Here is a 15,683-nt window from a genome sequence, read left to right on the forward strand (position 1 = left end):
AAAATAAATCTTTCCATATACCCTATGGCTCTGTTTCTATGGAGAATCCTGACTAATACACACACCCCCACCCCAATTAAAGCAAAGGAAGAAATACAGCTGCCATGTACAAAACTCTTATGAATGTGGTCTCCAGGGCAGAAGCAAAGCTGACTTCAGAATCTGAAAATATCACGCACATGCACAAGTCTGCTTGATTTAACACACTTAGTTATTCCATGACCCCTGGGACAGACAACCCCAATGAGTCAAGAGTCCCAGGTGGTTGTAACGCTAGTTGGTTTTGTGGAGACTGGTCCTTCCAGGCAGGATTTGTGGGAAAAGAAGAAAATTCTTTAAAATGGAACAGCTTGAGTAACTTGAGCTTTAGGGAGGGATTTAAATATAATGTAAATCCTCATCACCACTTCTGACCTGGGCCTGTGTGGTTCTTCACAGCAAAGTGTACCTTCTTCTGTGAATATCTTCAAAGATGTAGCGTCGCCTACATCCACTCTCCTAGTCAGGACAAACGGGCACAAGGAACAACCATGCTAGCTCAAGACATAAAATTCTGGTTATCAAATCAAGTTCCAAGATGGAACTCACTGCTCTCTAAGCACTGGTTTTTCTCTCCCATGGAGCAAAATTCTCCCCAAAGAGAGTAAAGAACAGGACCTGACAACTTTGGCTAGTCCAGTTCTGAGATATAAATACAAATCACAAATATGCTTGTTTCAAGTCACAGTAGCTATTACTGTCCATGTGTCTTATTCACAATTAAAAAATCTGAATGCCACAGTTTAAGGCCTGGCTTGTGGCTTCTCTCTCCACAGTCTTGCACGAAGTAAGGCAGTCATGACAAAGTTTGGCGGGGTGGTGGGGGGGGTGCGCGTAAATGAATGCTCAACAGCACAAGTGTATACCAGGCTCAAACCAACACAAAGGTAAAAAAGGTAAAGAAACACATTCTTGTATTATTTTTGAGACCAAGTTCTGAGCGGCTTTAACACAAAAAAATCATATAAATGCAAAGCTTACCCCTAGAGTGCTCTAGAATCTTACTTTTTTTTTAAAAGTCACTCAGTTGTGTCCGACTCTTTGTGACCCCATGGACTATACAGTCCATGGACTTCTCCAAGCCAGAATACTGGCGTCTTATTAGGTAGCCTGAACTCAGGCCATTCACGGTGCTAGGTTCTCTACTGGCTCCTACACAGCTGCTGTGTCTAAGCTCCTCGCTGGGGCCAAAGGGTCTCCCGATATAAGATATACAGAGAACAAGCAACAAAAAGGCATATGTGAATCCTAAGATATAAGTACCTGCATTGAGTGAAAATGGACAATCCAAAGGCAGACAATGACAGAATGGGAAAAACCATGAACCAAGTACCTGCGGCTGTTCAGTCGGGTCTGACTCTTTGTGACCCCATGGGTTACGGCGCCCCAGGCTCCTCTGTCCATGGAATCTCCCAGGCAAGAATACTGGAGTGGGTTGCCATTTTCTTCTCCAGGGGATCTTCCCAACCCAGGGATCAAACCCATGTTTCTTGCATCTCTTGCACTGGCAGGCAGATTCTTTACCACCCCACCACTTGGGAAGCCCTATATGCTACCCATGAGAGAGAAATTTTAAATTCAAAGACACAAGGGGGTGAAATCAAAAGGATGGAGAAAGATATAGCATGCAAAGAGAAAACAAAAGTGGCCAGAGCAGCTATATTAATATTAGAAGTACAGACTTGAAACAAAAAATTATTACTAGAAACATTATAATAAAATAGTCACTCCATCAGAGAGATGTGACAACTATAAACCTAATCAACTGACAACACAACTTTGGAATACATGATACCACAGAGAACATGATCTTCTATGTAGAGATTTCACAAAAGATTTCACAAAAAACCTGTTAGAGCTAATAGATGAATTCAGTAAAGCTACAGGATGCAAAAGCAACACATAAAAATCAGCTGCATTTCTATACATTAGTAATAAATGTTCCAAAAAGATTAAGAAAACAATTCCATTCACAATAGCATCAAAAAGAAAACAAAATTAAGAATAAATTTAACTAAGGAGGTGAGTGATTCATACACTAAAAATTACAAAACACTGATTAAAGAAATTAAAGACACAAATAAATGGAAAGATATTCCATGTTCATGAACTGGAAGACTTAATATTGTTAAGATAACAATATGCAAAATTCCCTGGTGGTCCAGTGGTTGGGAGTTCTTGACAGGGGCTTGGGTTTGATCCCTGGTTGGGGAACCAAGATCCCCCAAGCAGTGTGGAGCAACCAAAAAAAAAAAAAAAAAAGATGTCAGTATAACACAAGCTATCCTCAAATTCAATGTAATCCCCATCAAAATTCTAACAGCATTTTTTTTTTGCAATAGAAAAACTCATCTTAAAATAATATGGAATCTCAAAAAACCCCAGAATAGCCAAAACAATCTTGATAGAGAACAGCAAACCTGAAAGTCTTTTACTGATTTCAAAACTTACTATAAAGTTATAATAATCAAAACTGCGATACTGGCATAAAGACTGGCACATCGACCAATGAAACTGAATAAACAGCCTAAAAATAAACCCTAAAACTCTAAGAAGAAAAGCTTCATGACACTCAATTTGGCAATGATTTCTCGGATATGACACCAAAAGCACTAGCAACAAAAGAAAAAGTAGATAAAAATTTTATCTAGTCTAAAACTTTTTAGACCAGACATGAAAATTAAAAATTTTTGTGCACCAAGGACACTATCAAGAGAGTTAAAAGACCTAAAGAATGGGAGAAAATATTTGCCAGTTTTGTATCTGACAAGGGATTGCTATCCAAAATGTATAAAGAACTCCTACAACTCAACATGAAAAAAAAGAAACAACACGATTAAAAAATGGACAAAGGATTTGAACAGATATTTCTCTAAAGAAGATATGCAAATGGCAGATAAATACATGAAGAGATGCTCAACACCATTAATCATTTAGTTCAGTTCAGTTCAGTTCAGTCGCTCAGTCGTGTCCGACTCTTTGCGACCCCATGAATCGCAGCACACCAGGCCTCCCTGTTCATCACCAACTCCCGGAGTTTACTCAAACTCATGCCCATCGAGTCAGTGATGCCATCCAGTCATCTCATCCTCTGTCGTCCCCTTCTCCTCCTGCCCCCAATCCCTCCCAGCATCAGGGTATTTTCCAATGAGTCAACTCTTTGCATCAGGTGGCCAAAGTATTGGAGTTTCAGCTTCAGCATGGGTCCTTCCAATGAACACTCAGGACTGATCTCCTTTAGGATGGACTGGTTGGATCTCCTTGCAGTCCAGGGGACTCTCAAGAGTCTTCTCCAACACCACCGTTCAAAAGCAACAATTTTTTGGCGCTCAGCTTTCTTCACAGTCCAACTCTCACATCTATACATGACCACTGGAAAAACCATAGCCTTGACCAGACGGACCTTTGTTGGTCAAAACTGTAATGAGACACTATTTCATGCCCATTAAGGTGGTTATTATTTTTTAAAAAAAGGAAAATAATAATTGTTGGAGAGGATGTGAAGAAATTGGAATCCTTGTGCATTGCTGGTACACAGAAATGCTGGTGAAGCTGCTAAGGAAAATAACATGACAACTGTTCAAAGAAATTAAACATTTAATTACCATATAACCAGCAATAACAGTTCTGGGTATATAACCAAAAGAACTGAAAACAGCATCTCAATAAGATAAGTGTACACCAATGTTCATAGTTATATTAAGCCATAGCAGAGCTTCATTGGTGTCTGGAATAGTCAAGTTCATAGACAGGAAGTAGAATGCTTGCTACTAGGAGCTAGAAGAACGAGAAAATGGGGAGTTAGTATTTAAATGGGTAAAGATACAGACATAGAAAACAACTTATGGTTACTAAAGGGTACGGGGGGAAGAGATAAATTAGGAATTTGAGATGAACAGATACACACTACTATACATAAAATAAACAAGGACCCACTGTATAGCACAGGGAACTATATTAAATATCTTATAATAATCTATAATGGAAAAAATCTGAAAAAAATAGACCTGTATATGTATGTATATACATATGTGTACATATTTATATATATACACACACACACAAAAGATGGAATCACTTTGTATATCAGAAACACTGTAAATCAACTATACTTCAATAAAATAAATAAGTGCAGAGGTTCAGTTTGGGATGAAGACAGAATTCATGGGATGGATGGTGGTGATGGCTGTACAACAATGTAAATGTACCTAATGCTACTAAACTGTACACTTAAAATGATTAAAATAGTAAACTTTAGGCTATTTATATTTTATTATAGTAAAAAAAGAATCAGGCAATATCTCCCCAATTTATTTTTTTCCCATTTTTTTAAACATTTTTTCAGCTACTGCAGTTTATTTCCCCCTTCATAGAAATGTTAGTCAGTTTGTCTTTTATCTATAAAAACAATCTGCTGTGACTTCTATTAATTAAACAAAAATACATTATGACCCAGCAAGAACACTTCTACATTTCTATCAAAAAGATATTATAATATAGGCTTGCATAAAGACTTGAACGTGAGTCTTCATCGCAGCAGTTATTCATAACAGACAAAAAAAAAAAAAAGAATCTAATGAATGGTTAAACAAAATGTGATATATCCATTCAATGGAATACAATGCAACAAAAAAGGAATGAAATGCTGGTACATACTAGACCAGAAATAAACTCCAAAAACATTATGCTAAGTGAAGAAAGTTACACATAAAGAACACAGATTGTACACTTTCATTCATGTTAAATGTCCAGACATGGTAGATCTATAAAAGAAAGCAAATTAGTGATTAGCAGGAATAGGGGCTAGGAACGGAGATTAACTGTGAAAGGTCATGAGTGATCTTTTTGGGGTGATATGTATGTTATGATGGTGCTGTCCAACTCCATAAATCTACTAAAAATTACTGCACACTTAAAGGAGGTAATTTTATGGTATGTACATTGTACCTCAATATAAAGGTAAGATTTTTTTTTGCTTCAATAATTTATTGGAATTGTGTTAAACCTATAGATCAACTTGGAGGGAAGTAACATCTTTACTATGTTGAGTATTTCAACTCATGCCCATACATGCCTCTTCATTTATTTACATGAGCTTTGTTTCATTCATTAGCATTTTGCAGTTTTCAGCTTATTGATCCTGTATGTGTTTTATTAAATTTATATCTAAGTATCTGATTTTTTTAAGCTGCTGAAAATAGTTATTTTTAAACATTTTACTTTCTAATTGCACATTGTTGGTATATAGAAATAAGACTGATTTACATGCACTGACTGTATTTTGTGACCTTATTAACTTCACATACTAATTCTGATAGTTTTTTCATAGATTCCTTGGATTTTCTATGTTGATAATACCATCTGCAAAAAGGGACAATTTTCTCTTTGCAATCTGCCTTTTATTTATTTTTCTGACCTTATTGCCCTGGCTAAAATAGTTTTTTAATTATTATATATATGTTATTAATCCATGCTCTACTTCTTCAGTTGCAAAAATGATGAATAGCTAGGACAAGATATATAAAAGCTTTAGAAGCCAAAGCATGAATATTAACAATACATTCCTATGTATACTATCTCCTTTGATCTTCTTAAAAATCTAATAGGTGCTTTTTCCATGTTACCAAAGAAGAAAAATGGTCAAAGGTAGTCCAACTAACATACCTATCAGGGCTCAGGTGATCATATTATAGCAGACATATATAGTAGCTTTGCCAGGACCCAACTTGATCTCACTTGCCAAAGTCCCAGGCGCTGACTGAGCTGACCCCTCTATAAACTAGTATTATTCAAACTCAGATCAAAAGCCAAGACACAAGACTGTCACACTCTGAGGCACTGAGGGGACGCTGGCCCACTGAGGAGCAGAGGCAGTGACCCTGGAGTGGCACCCGAGCAAGCACAGTGTCTTCAAAAATCACAGGTGAGTGATTCAGTAAGTGTATGAGGCTCAGGTCCCAAGGTCTAATATTTTGGAGAAAGCATCTTTGGCAGCTTCTTTCTAGTTTTTAACTTACTAGTCAGAAGGCTGGATTCAAAGTCTGGCTCTTATCAGGCATGCTAACTTTTAAAAAAAATTATTTATTTATTTGGCTGCGTTGGGTCTTATTAATAGTTGTGGCATGTGAACTCTTAGTTGAAGTATATAGGATCTAGTTTCCTGACCAGGGATCGAACCCTGGACCCCCTGCATTGGGAGCGAGGAATCAGCCACTGGACCACCAGCAGAGTCCCCAGACATTTAACAGGCACACACTTCACCTCTTTGTCATTTCCCTCATCCATAAAGTGAGAATAATAATTGCACCTATCTTTGTGGGTTGTGAGACTAGTTAGTATGTAAAGTACTCAAGAGTTAGCAAACTACAGCCTACGGTTTGTTCCACAAGTAAAGTTTTACTGGAATACAGCCACACTCATCCATTACGAATTGTCTATGCTGACTTCATGCTACAGTAGTGAAACTGGGGAGGTTGTGACAGAAACCATATGGCCTGCAAAGCTGTACATAATCACTATTTGGACCTTTACAGGAAAAGTAATCCTGGCCTACAACAATGCTGGGGCTTCCCAGATGGCGCTAGAGGTAAAGAACGTGCTTGCCAATGCAAGAGACATAAGAGACTCGGGTTCCATCCCTGGGTTGGTAAGATCCCTTGAAGCAGGGTATGGCAACCCACTCCAGTATTCTTACCTGGACAATTCAATGGACAGAGGAGCCTGGCAGGCTACAGTCCATGGGTTGCAGAGTCAGACATGACTGAAGTACCTTAACATGCACACACACAAAACAACACTGAAGCAAAGCAAGCACTCAAGAAATGTTGCTCTTGTTCAGTCGCTAAATCGTGTTCAACTCTTTGCGATCCCATGGACTGAAGCACGCCAGGCTGCCCTGTCCTTCACTATCTCCCAGAGTTTGCTCAAACTCATGTCCACTGAGTCAGTGATACCATCCAACCATCTCATCCTCTGTTGCCCTCTTCTCCTCCTGCCCTCAATCTTTCCCAGGATTAGTCTTTTCCAATCAGTAGGCTCTTCGCATCAGGCGGCCAAAGTACTTGGGCTTCAATTTCAGCATCAGTCCTTCCAATGAGTATTCAGGACTGAATACTTTAGGACTGACTGGTCTGATCTCCTTGCTGTTCAAGGGACACTCAAGAGTCTTCTCCAGCACATTTCAAAAGCATCAATTCTTCAGTGCTCAGCCTTCTTTATGGTCCAGTTCTCACATCTGTACATGACTACTGGAAAAACCACAGCTTTGCCTTTGACAGCAAAGTGATGTCTCTGCTTACTCTGTCTAGGTTTGTCATAGCTTTTCTTCCAAGGTGCAAGCGTCTTTTAATTTCATGGCTGCAGTCACCATCTTAAGTGATTTTGGAGCCCAAGAAAAGAAAATCTGCCAGTTTCCAATTTTTCCCTCCATCTATTAGCCATGAAGTGATGGGACCAGATGCCATGATCTTAGTTTTTTGAATGCTGAGTTTTAAACCAACTTAAAAGATACATTAGCTTTTATTTAAACCCTCATTCACTTCCAGAATGATAAATCTAAGTATATACATAAAGATATAGACACAAGCACTGAATATGGTAGTTCAGTTCAGTTGTTCAGTTGCGTCTGACTCTTTGCGACCCCATGGACTGCAGCACTCCAGGCTTCCCTGTCCATCACCAATTCCCAGAGCTTGCTCAAACTCATTATGTCCATCGAGTCAGTGATGCCATCCAACCATCTCATCCTCTGTCATCCCCTTCTCCTGCCTTCAATCTTTCCCCGAATATGGTGGTGACAAATGCAAACTAATGTCAGTTAACTAGGGGCTGATTAAATAAATTATCATACATCTAACCATAAAGCACTATACTATAGTCATTAAAAGGAATGAAGAATATCTGTGTGTATATATAATATATATGGCAACATGTTAATATTTCCAAGATCTTTAAAGAATCCAAGAACATTAAGTGAAAAGGTACAATACATGCAATGTAATCTCGCTGTCATTAAAAGAACATACACAAAAATAAAACCTATGCACAGAAAAGGCTACATACCAAGAGAGACTTACTGAATTTCACATTTAGTATATGTAGTGGAGTACTGTTTGAATTTTTAATAAGCTTAAGTGTTGTAATTCTTCTCATGAATTAAAAGTGTTATTTGACTAGCTCAGGTTGTATCCTAGAGGCACACGTTTCAAACTTTAATGTCTTTACCCCTCAGGGACAAACCAGAGTATGGATGAATCGCAAATGCGTTATGCTGAGTGAAATAACCACACTCAAAAGCTACATATGACATTCTGTAAAAAGCAAAACTGTAGGAATGGAGAGCAGATCAAGGGTCAGGAGTGGAAAACGGAGTTGCCTACAAAAGGACAGAAAGGGGTTGAGGGGGTGATAAAACTGCTCTGTATCTTGACTGTGGTTGTAAGTCACCAGACACTAAGCATTTGTTAAAATTCAGACTGTTTTATCACAAAGTCAATATTACTATAAGTCAACTTAAAAATTAATTTAAATAAACACACAAAAACACTTGGCGAGTAACTTTTCTTTGAGGGCCGTATGCGCATACAAACGTATGTTTTCATACCGGAAATGTTTTCCACATTTCCCTGTTCAACCTCTGGCATAGAGATGCCGCTGCGTGAAGACTGTGTTTGGCACCATCTTCCTAAGTGAGTTCCCACAAATGCAAACTTGCCGTGGCCCACATTCATTTAAAACTTGATTACTTTCTTCAGGCTCAGTACGGGTAGATCTGCGCTTTACCCGAAAAACCACTGAAGGCCTTCAGGAAAAAGGGACGGCGGGCACCGGCGCGCAGCTTCACAGGCCCTGGCCGCGGCCGAGCAGGATTTTCCAGCGCGAGCCCGGAGCCGCTGGAGCTGCTGGGTGCAACTCCGAGAACGCTGCTGCTTCAATCACGGGTCATCGACGGAATCACGTTGCCAACGGCCAAGAACCACCACCCAACTCACCAAGCTCTGACAAAACCCTGAGCGGCGCGGCGCGGCGCACAGCACAGCACCCTCTCTCTACTCCCGGAGAAGGAAACTCCCCAGTCTCAGACTCCACAGAAGCGGAGACCGTCCAACACCCGGCTTCATAAGCAAATCGCTATCCCGCGGTTCAGACATGACGCTAGGGTGGACGTGCTCCGGACGCCTCTCTCGGCTTAGAAAGCGCTTCTTAAACCCCATTTCCAAATTATTCTTCCACCCTTTTCTCCCACCCACCAAGCGCTGCGAATTAGGAGCACGCATTTGAGGCTTAAAATATACAACTCAATCTGGCTGTGTTGAACCGCGCTGCCCACGTAACAATCCCGGCTCCTTAACAAAGCCCCAAACTCCTCTCTCCAAGAATCTGCAAAATGGTCTCGCTCGGTCAGTCTCTCCTTCCCTCAGACAGGGGCACAGAGCACGACCTCAGCACAAATTGCCTGCTCCGTACTTTCAAACAATAACTGCAAAATCCCAACGGACCCTCCCCACTGCAACTCCGCCGCGCGCCAGGGAAGCTGGGGAATGGCTTCGCGCCTCCCGGGCCGGAGTGATCCCGGAGGCCGCGCCGCCCAGGAGGCCGCGCCGCGGAGGTCCAAGTCCCGGCTGCCTGAGGGGCCCCGGCCCGACGCCGCCACCTCCCAGCTCCGGGCCGGCTAGGCTCCGAGGGCGGGCCCCGACCCCGGCGGGGGCGCGGGGCGGGAAGGGGGCCGCAGCGCTCCTCACCTGGGTCCGCGGCGGCTGCTCGGGGGTCCCGGGCGGGCCCTGGGAGTTTCCTGACCGAGTGAGTCACTCGGGCGGGCCGGGAATGCGCCAGGAAACACCCGGCCTCCTCCCCTTCCTCCCGGGGCGGGGGCTCTCCCGGCTCGGCCCCTTCCTCCTGGCGCTCCTCCCTCCACGCCCCGGCCTTCGGCCAGTCGGCTAGCTCTTCGGCGCTGCGCTCACTCCCGCGACCCCGGGGGCTCCAGGCCCCTCCGGCTGTCGGAAATGCTCGCCAGGGAAGAGAACCTCGAGGGCCACCTGCCGGCCGAGGTGACCTCAGCTAGTCCTCGGGACCGCGGGCGGGAGGGAGGTGGGGGCTTCCCGGTGGGAATTGCCCAGCTTGGGCCGTAAAAAGAGCGCGGAGGGCGCACCCTGTCCCGGGCCTCCGTGAGGTACGGGCGGCAAGTGAGATGAGCCGCAGAACGAACTTAGGGGGACACCCAGGCGCCGTGGCCTGGCGCCGCACAACCAAGTAGGAGGTACTCACACCTGAGCTCCGCGGGCGGGAGCCTGCAAGCGGCCAGGTGCGGGGTGCGACTGGGACTCGCTGCCAGGACCCAGCCAACCGGGAGAAAATGATCCGGTTTGGCCTCTGAAGTGATCGCGTGTCCCCTCTAAGCCAGGGGCAAAGGCGTGCGCAGATTTGTGGGAATGGCTGAGAGCAGAAATCTGACGAACTAGCCCACAAACACAATCTTGAGAGGCCAAGTGGGGTAAGCTTGTCACAAGCATGTTTGGGAGAAATTTTTCCCTAAACTACCCCCGCTCCCCATCACCACCACCACCTCCCCAACCTGTCCTAAGGGAGATTAATAAAGATGAGCAGCAGGTATCAGGCCATTAGCCTTTGAAAACCACAAGAAGTTTCATTACCTCCTGGCTGTCTTCTAGATGATGCAAAGTTACAGCAAATGAATCCTGACTAAACCAAAATCTACCAGTTGTCTAAATATTCAGAGACCACTTTTTCTAGAAGCTCCTGGAGGTCCCTCACTCCAATATGGGTTTTGAGTGACTTTCTGGTTCCCAGCTAGTCCACACATTTTCAGCCCAGGGCTGAGTCTCAAAGTTAAATTCCCAAGGGCTGTTTTGTTTTTGTTTTATACTGTAAGTGAAGTGGTGAAATACATATTCAAGGTATAGTGTGATAATTTAAAAATACTGTTATCCCCTAGAGCAATTAAAGAAAAATAAGCAATTAAAAAATCCGAGAGGAAATTAAATGGAATGCTAAAATATAAATCCAAAGAAAGCAAAGAAGGAGCAAAAAGCACATATGTAACAAAGAGCAAGCTGTTAGACTTCAATCCAACTGTATCAGTAATTACATTAAACGTAAATGAACTAAACACTCCAAAGAAATTGTCACATTGGATAAAAACAGAGCCTAAATACATGGCTGTTTAAAAGAAACATACGTTAAATATGAGGACACAAAGAGGTTGAAATTTTAAAAGATGAAAAACCATCTACCATGCCCATGCTAAGCATAAAAAAGTCAGTGATTGTATTAATATCAAAGTAGACCTCAAGACAAGTAGTATGACCAGAAATTAAAAGAGACATTGGGTAAAGATAAATGGGTCAATTAACTCAGCAAAAAAAAATGACAATTTTTAGAGAATAAGCTGTGAAAAATTGATAGAGTCAGAAGAAGAAATAGGCATACAGATACTCACAATTAGAGATTTAACACCCCTCTCTTAGGAATTGATGTGACAGGCAGACACCAAAATAAGTACAGAAAAATTTTAAAGCAGTTGACTGATTTACCCTTAAGCCTCACAAAACAAAACACAAAATATGTTGTATTTGATGAGAGATGTTCAAAATATTTATGCTGAACCCTCAAGATATTACTGAGAAGAATTAAAATTTTCAAATATCATGCACAAAGTATATGTTAGGAAGTAAAACAAGTCTCAGTAGATGTCAGAGTGTTGATATCATACAGAAATTTCTCTGACCATTATGAAATTGAACGAAAATGCAATAAAGATGAAACTTTTAAAATATTTTTTATTTATTTATTTTATTTTTCAGCTGTGCTGGGCCTTCCTTGCAGTTCATGGGCTTCTCGTTTCAGTGGCTTCTGTTGTGGAGCATGGGCTCTAGGCACTTGGGCTTTAGTTGTGGCGCACAAGCTCAGTATTTGCAGCTTGGCCCTAGAGTAGGCTCAGTAGTTGTGAGGCATGGGCTTTATTACTCTGGGGCATGTGGAATCTTCATGGGCCAGGGATCAAACCCGTGTCCCCTGCATTGCCAGGTGGATTCTTATCCACTGTACCACCAGAGAAGTCCAAGATAACTTTTTAAATGCCCAAATATTACATAGTTAGATAATATACTTCTAAATATTCTTTTGATCAAAAAAGAAATCACAATGGAAATTGGAACATATATTGAACGAAATAATGATGAAAAGAATAAAAATTTGTGAGATGCAGCTATATGAATGTTCAGAAGGAAAGTTAATATATCAAATGCACATAGTAAGAAACAAAAAGAAAAAAAGAAAAAAGAAACAAGAAAAGTTTAAAATCAATTACCTAAACTTCTACCTCAAAAAAGTTAGAAAAACAGAAGCAAATTAAATCCAAAGAAAGTATAAGTAAAAAAATAATAAAGATAAGAACAGAAGTCAATGAACTAGAAAACAGATGAACAAATAAGAATATCCACCCCCGCCCCCCACAGGGATAAATTAGGAGTTTGGGATTAACAGGGGCCTCCCTAATAGCCCAGTTGGTAAAGAATCTGCTAGCAATGCAGGACTCCAGTTCCATTCCTGGGTTGGGAAGATCTCCTGGAGAAAGGATAGGCTACCTACTCCAGTATTCTTGGGCTTCCCTTGTGGCTCACCTGGTAAAGAATCCATCTGCAATGTGGGAGAATTCAATCCCTTCTACACTGGTAGAAGAAAACAGTTGAATCTGTAATTTAAAACCATTCCATAAAGAAAATCTCCAAGGGTGTATAGCTCCACTGGTGAATTCTATAAAACATTTAAGAAAGAAGCAACACCAATTTTACAAATCCACAGTAATAGTATAGTATTGACTTGATGCACAAATAAACCAATGGAACAGAACTGTAAGAAAAAAATCCCTGCCATAGACTGAATGTTTGTGAAACTTCTAGATGTCATTTCAGGGGACTCCCAGGGATTCCATTTCTTTATATCTCAGCACAGAAAGAATTCAGTGAGAGGCAAAGTGGTAGATAAGAAGTGATATTTTAGAATTGGAGACTTGTGAGGCTTATAAGCAGATGAGTGAGAGGGAATGCACCCAGAGAACTTAGTGGGCTACAGTTTTATTATCAGAGGAAAGTGGGGGAGGGAGACCACAATCTTCCTTATTCTTGAGTAGATGTTAAACTTCCATCATTAGCTCCTTCTCCACATTTGGCAAGAAAGTTTTCTTGTCCCTACATGGTCAAGCCAGGACTGTCATGCCACTAGGGAATATCATTTCAGGTCTCAGTACAATAATGGTGTTTCACTGAAATCTCACTTTCCCATAACTTTTTTTTACTTTTTTTTTTTTTAATGTGTGCAAAGAGCATGTCTTAAGGATCATTAACTTACTGAGCTCACAGGACAAAATGTGGGTCTCATGCCATCATTGTTTTATTGTTTTTGTCTCATGCTTCTGTTGCATGGTTTTGCTGCTTAAGAAGCCTGCTTGGTTTTGTGGTTAAGGAAACCTGCTTTCTTGAGTGATCATTAACTTACAGAGGGTCTTCCCTGGTGGCTCAGATGGTAAAGAATCTGCCTGCAGTGTGGGAGACCTGGGTTAGGTCCCGGGGTTGGGAGGATCCCCTAGAGAAGGGAATGGCTACCCACTCCAGTATTCTGTCTGGAGAATTCCATGGACAGAGGAGCCTGACAGGCTACAGTCCATGGGGTGGCAAAGAGTCGGACACAACCAAGTGACTTTCACTTTCAACTTAGCTTGCAGGGGTCTCCCATGCTTTTTTCTTTTCTTACAGTCCTCCAGTGGGATTGACTATTTCATTACTTACTCTGTCCCTGTCATTTGTGTCTGCTCAGAATTCATATGTGGAAACTTAATACACCAATGTGTTGGTATTTGGAAAGTGGATATGTAAAGAGAATAGAGCCCTCACAAATAGCATTAGTTCCTATAGAAAAGAAATCCCAGAAAGACTCTTCATCTCTCTCACTATGTGAGGTTACAGGTCTGTGAGCAGAAAGTAGGCTCTCACCAGTCACCAGATCTTCTAGCACCTTGCTTTTGGACTTCCCAGACTCCAGACTCTGTGAGAAATAAATTTCTGTAGTTTGTAAGCTACCCAGTCTATGACATTCTGCCCAAACAGATTGACAAGCCCACACCTCTATAGTCAGTTGATATTTAATAAACATACCAAAGGAATTCAGTGGACAAAGGGAAGTATTTTTAATGGTACTAACTGTATAACTATGCGGAAAAAGTTGATCTCCTTGCCCACATCACACACAAAAATTAATTTGATATGGATCATAGACCTAAACATGAAAGCTAAAGATACAAAGTTTCTAGAAGGAAGCTAGAGAGTAATTTTACAATCTTAGAATATAGGTTGGAAAAGATGTCTTAGAAGAGAAAATGTACTAACCTCTTTGGTCAGTACCTTTAAAAAAAAGTTATAAATGATTTGGTCAGAAATATTAAAACTTCTTACCAAAAGACAATGTTAAGACAGTGAAATGCTAGACTTGAAGATAGTCTTGGCACACAGACAACTGATCCCAGAATATGCAAAGAACCCCTACAAATCAACAATAAAATGCCAACCAAACAAAAATAGGACACTTCAAAGAAGAAACTACTTTGGAAGTCTCTTATCAAGTTATATGTGTATATATGTATGTGTGTGTGTGTGTGTATATATATATATATATAGCTTTCCCTTGTAGTTCAGTTGGTAAAGAATCTGCCTGCAGTACAGGAGACCCAGGTTCAGTCCCTGGGTTGGGAAGATCCCCTGGAGAAGGAAATGGCAACCCACTCCAGTATTCAAAGAAGAAACTACTTTGGAAGTCTCTTATCAAGTTATGTGCGTATATATGTGTGTGTGTGTATATATATATATGTGTGTGTGTGTGTGTATATATATGCTACATAGCATATACATATGGTACATAGCATAATCCAACTTGTATGTATTTACCCAAAAAGAAAATTTATATCTACACAATGGCTTGTACATAAGTAATCAATCATAAAAGCAAAAAACTAGAAACAACTCAGAATATAATTAGAAAAGTGGATAAACAAATTGTTCTGTATTTGTACAATGGAATATTAATATTAATGTTAATGTTAATATTAAAAGGGAAATAATTACTGTCCAAGTCTTATCACAAAGAAATTTTACCAGGTACAAAAGATAATATTGGTTGATGTGATCAAGAATGAAGAGTAGGAAGCTCCAGGTGCTCACTTCCTCACAGAAACATCAAGTAAACATCACACTGACCTCAGTAGCTTTATGAGAACTCTGTGTGTATGTGTGTTAGTCATTCAGTCGTGGCCGACACTTTGCGACCCCAGGGACTGTAGCCCACCAGGCTCCTTTGTCCGTGGGATTTGCCAGGCAAGAATGAGAACTCTAAAAACCAGTTAAAGGATCTGCAACAGCCAAATGCCCAATCAAGAAATAGCAGCACTCAAAACATTCCAGACAAAAATGTCATGGCATTTGCAATCACCCTTGCCCACCCCCAACAAAGGCATGCTACAGATAGAGGAAGTCACTTAATTCCTGATCCCTCCCTTAGAGTGAAAGGAAGTTGTGTACAGTGTTTCAACTCGTCTGGGGGTTATCCGACGGACTGGTTTCTGCATCAGAGTGCTGACT

The 15,683-nt window shown here is 41.1% G+C and overlaps 1 protein-coding gene across 2 annotated transcripts in view; it reads right to left on the reverse strand.

Annotated features, from left to right (window-relative positions):
- The window catches only part of CYFIP1 (cytoplasmic FMR1 interacting protein 1), a 100,040-nt gene extending 90,114 nt beyond the window's left edge, over window positions 1-9,926 (reverse strand). For both annotated transcript variants that reach the window (XM_043894426.1, XM_043894427.1), the window contains exon 1: window positions 9,780-9,926. The gene's annotated coding sequence lies outside the window, so the exon portion shown is untranslated. The remainder of the gene's footprint in view (window positions 1-9,779) is intronic.
- Window positions 9,927-15,683: the final 5,757 nt, after the last annotated feature.

The sequence above is a fragment of the Cervus elaphus genome, chromosome 33, assembly GCF_910594005.1.
Source record: "Cervus elaphus chromosome 33, mCerEla1.1, whole genome shotgun sequence".
Taxonomy (NCBI): domain Eukaryota; kingdom Metazoa; phylum Chordata; class Mammalia; order Artiodactyla; family Cervidae; genus Cervus; species Cervus elaphus.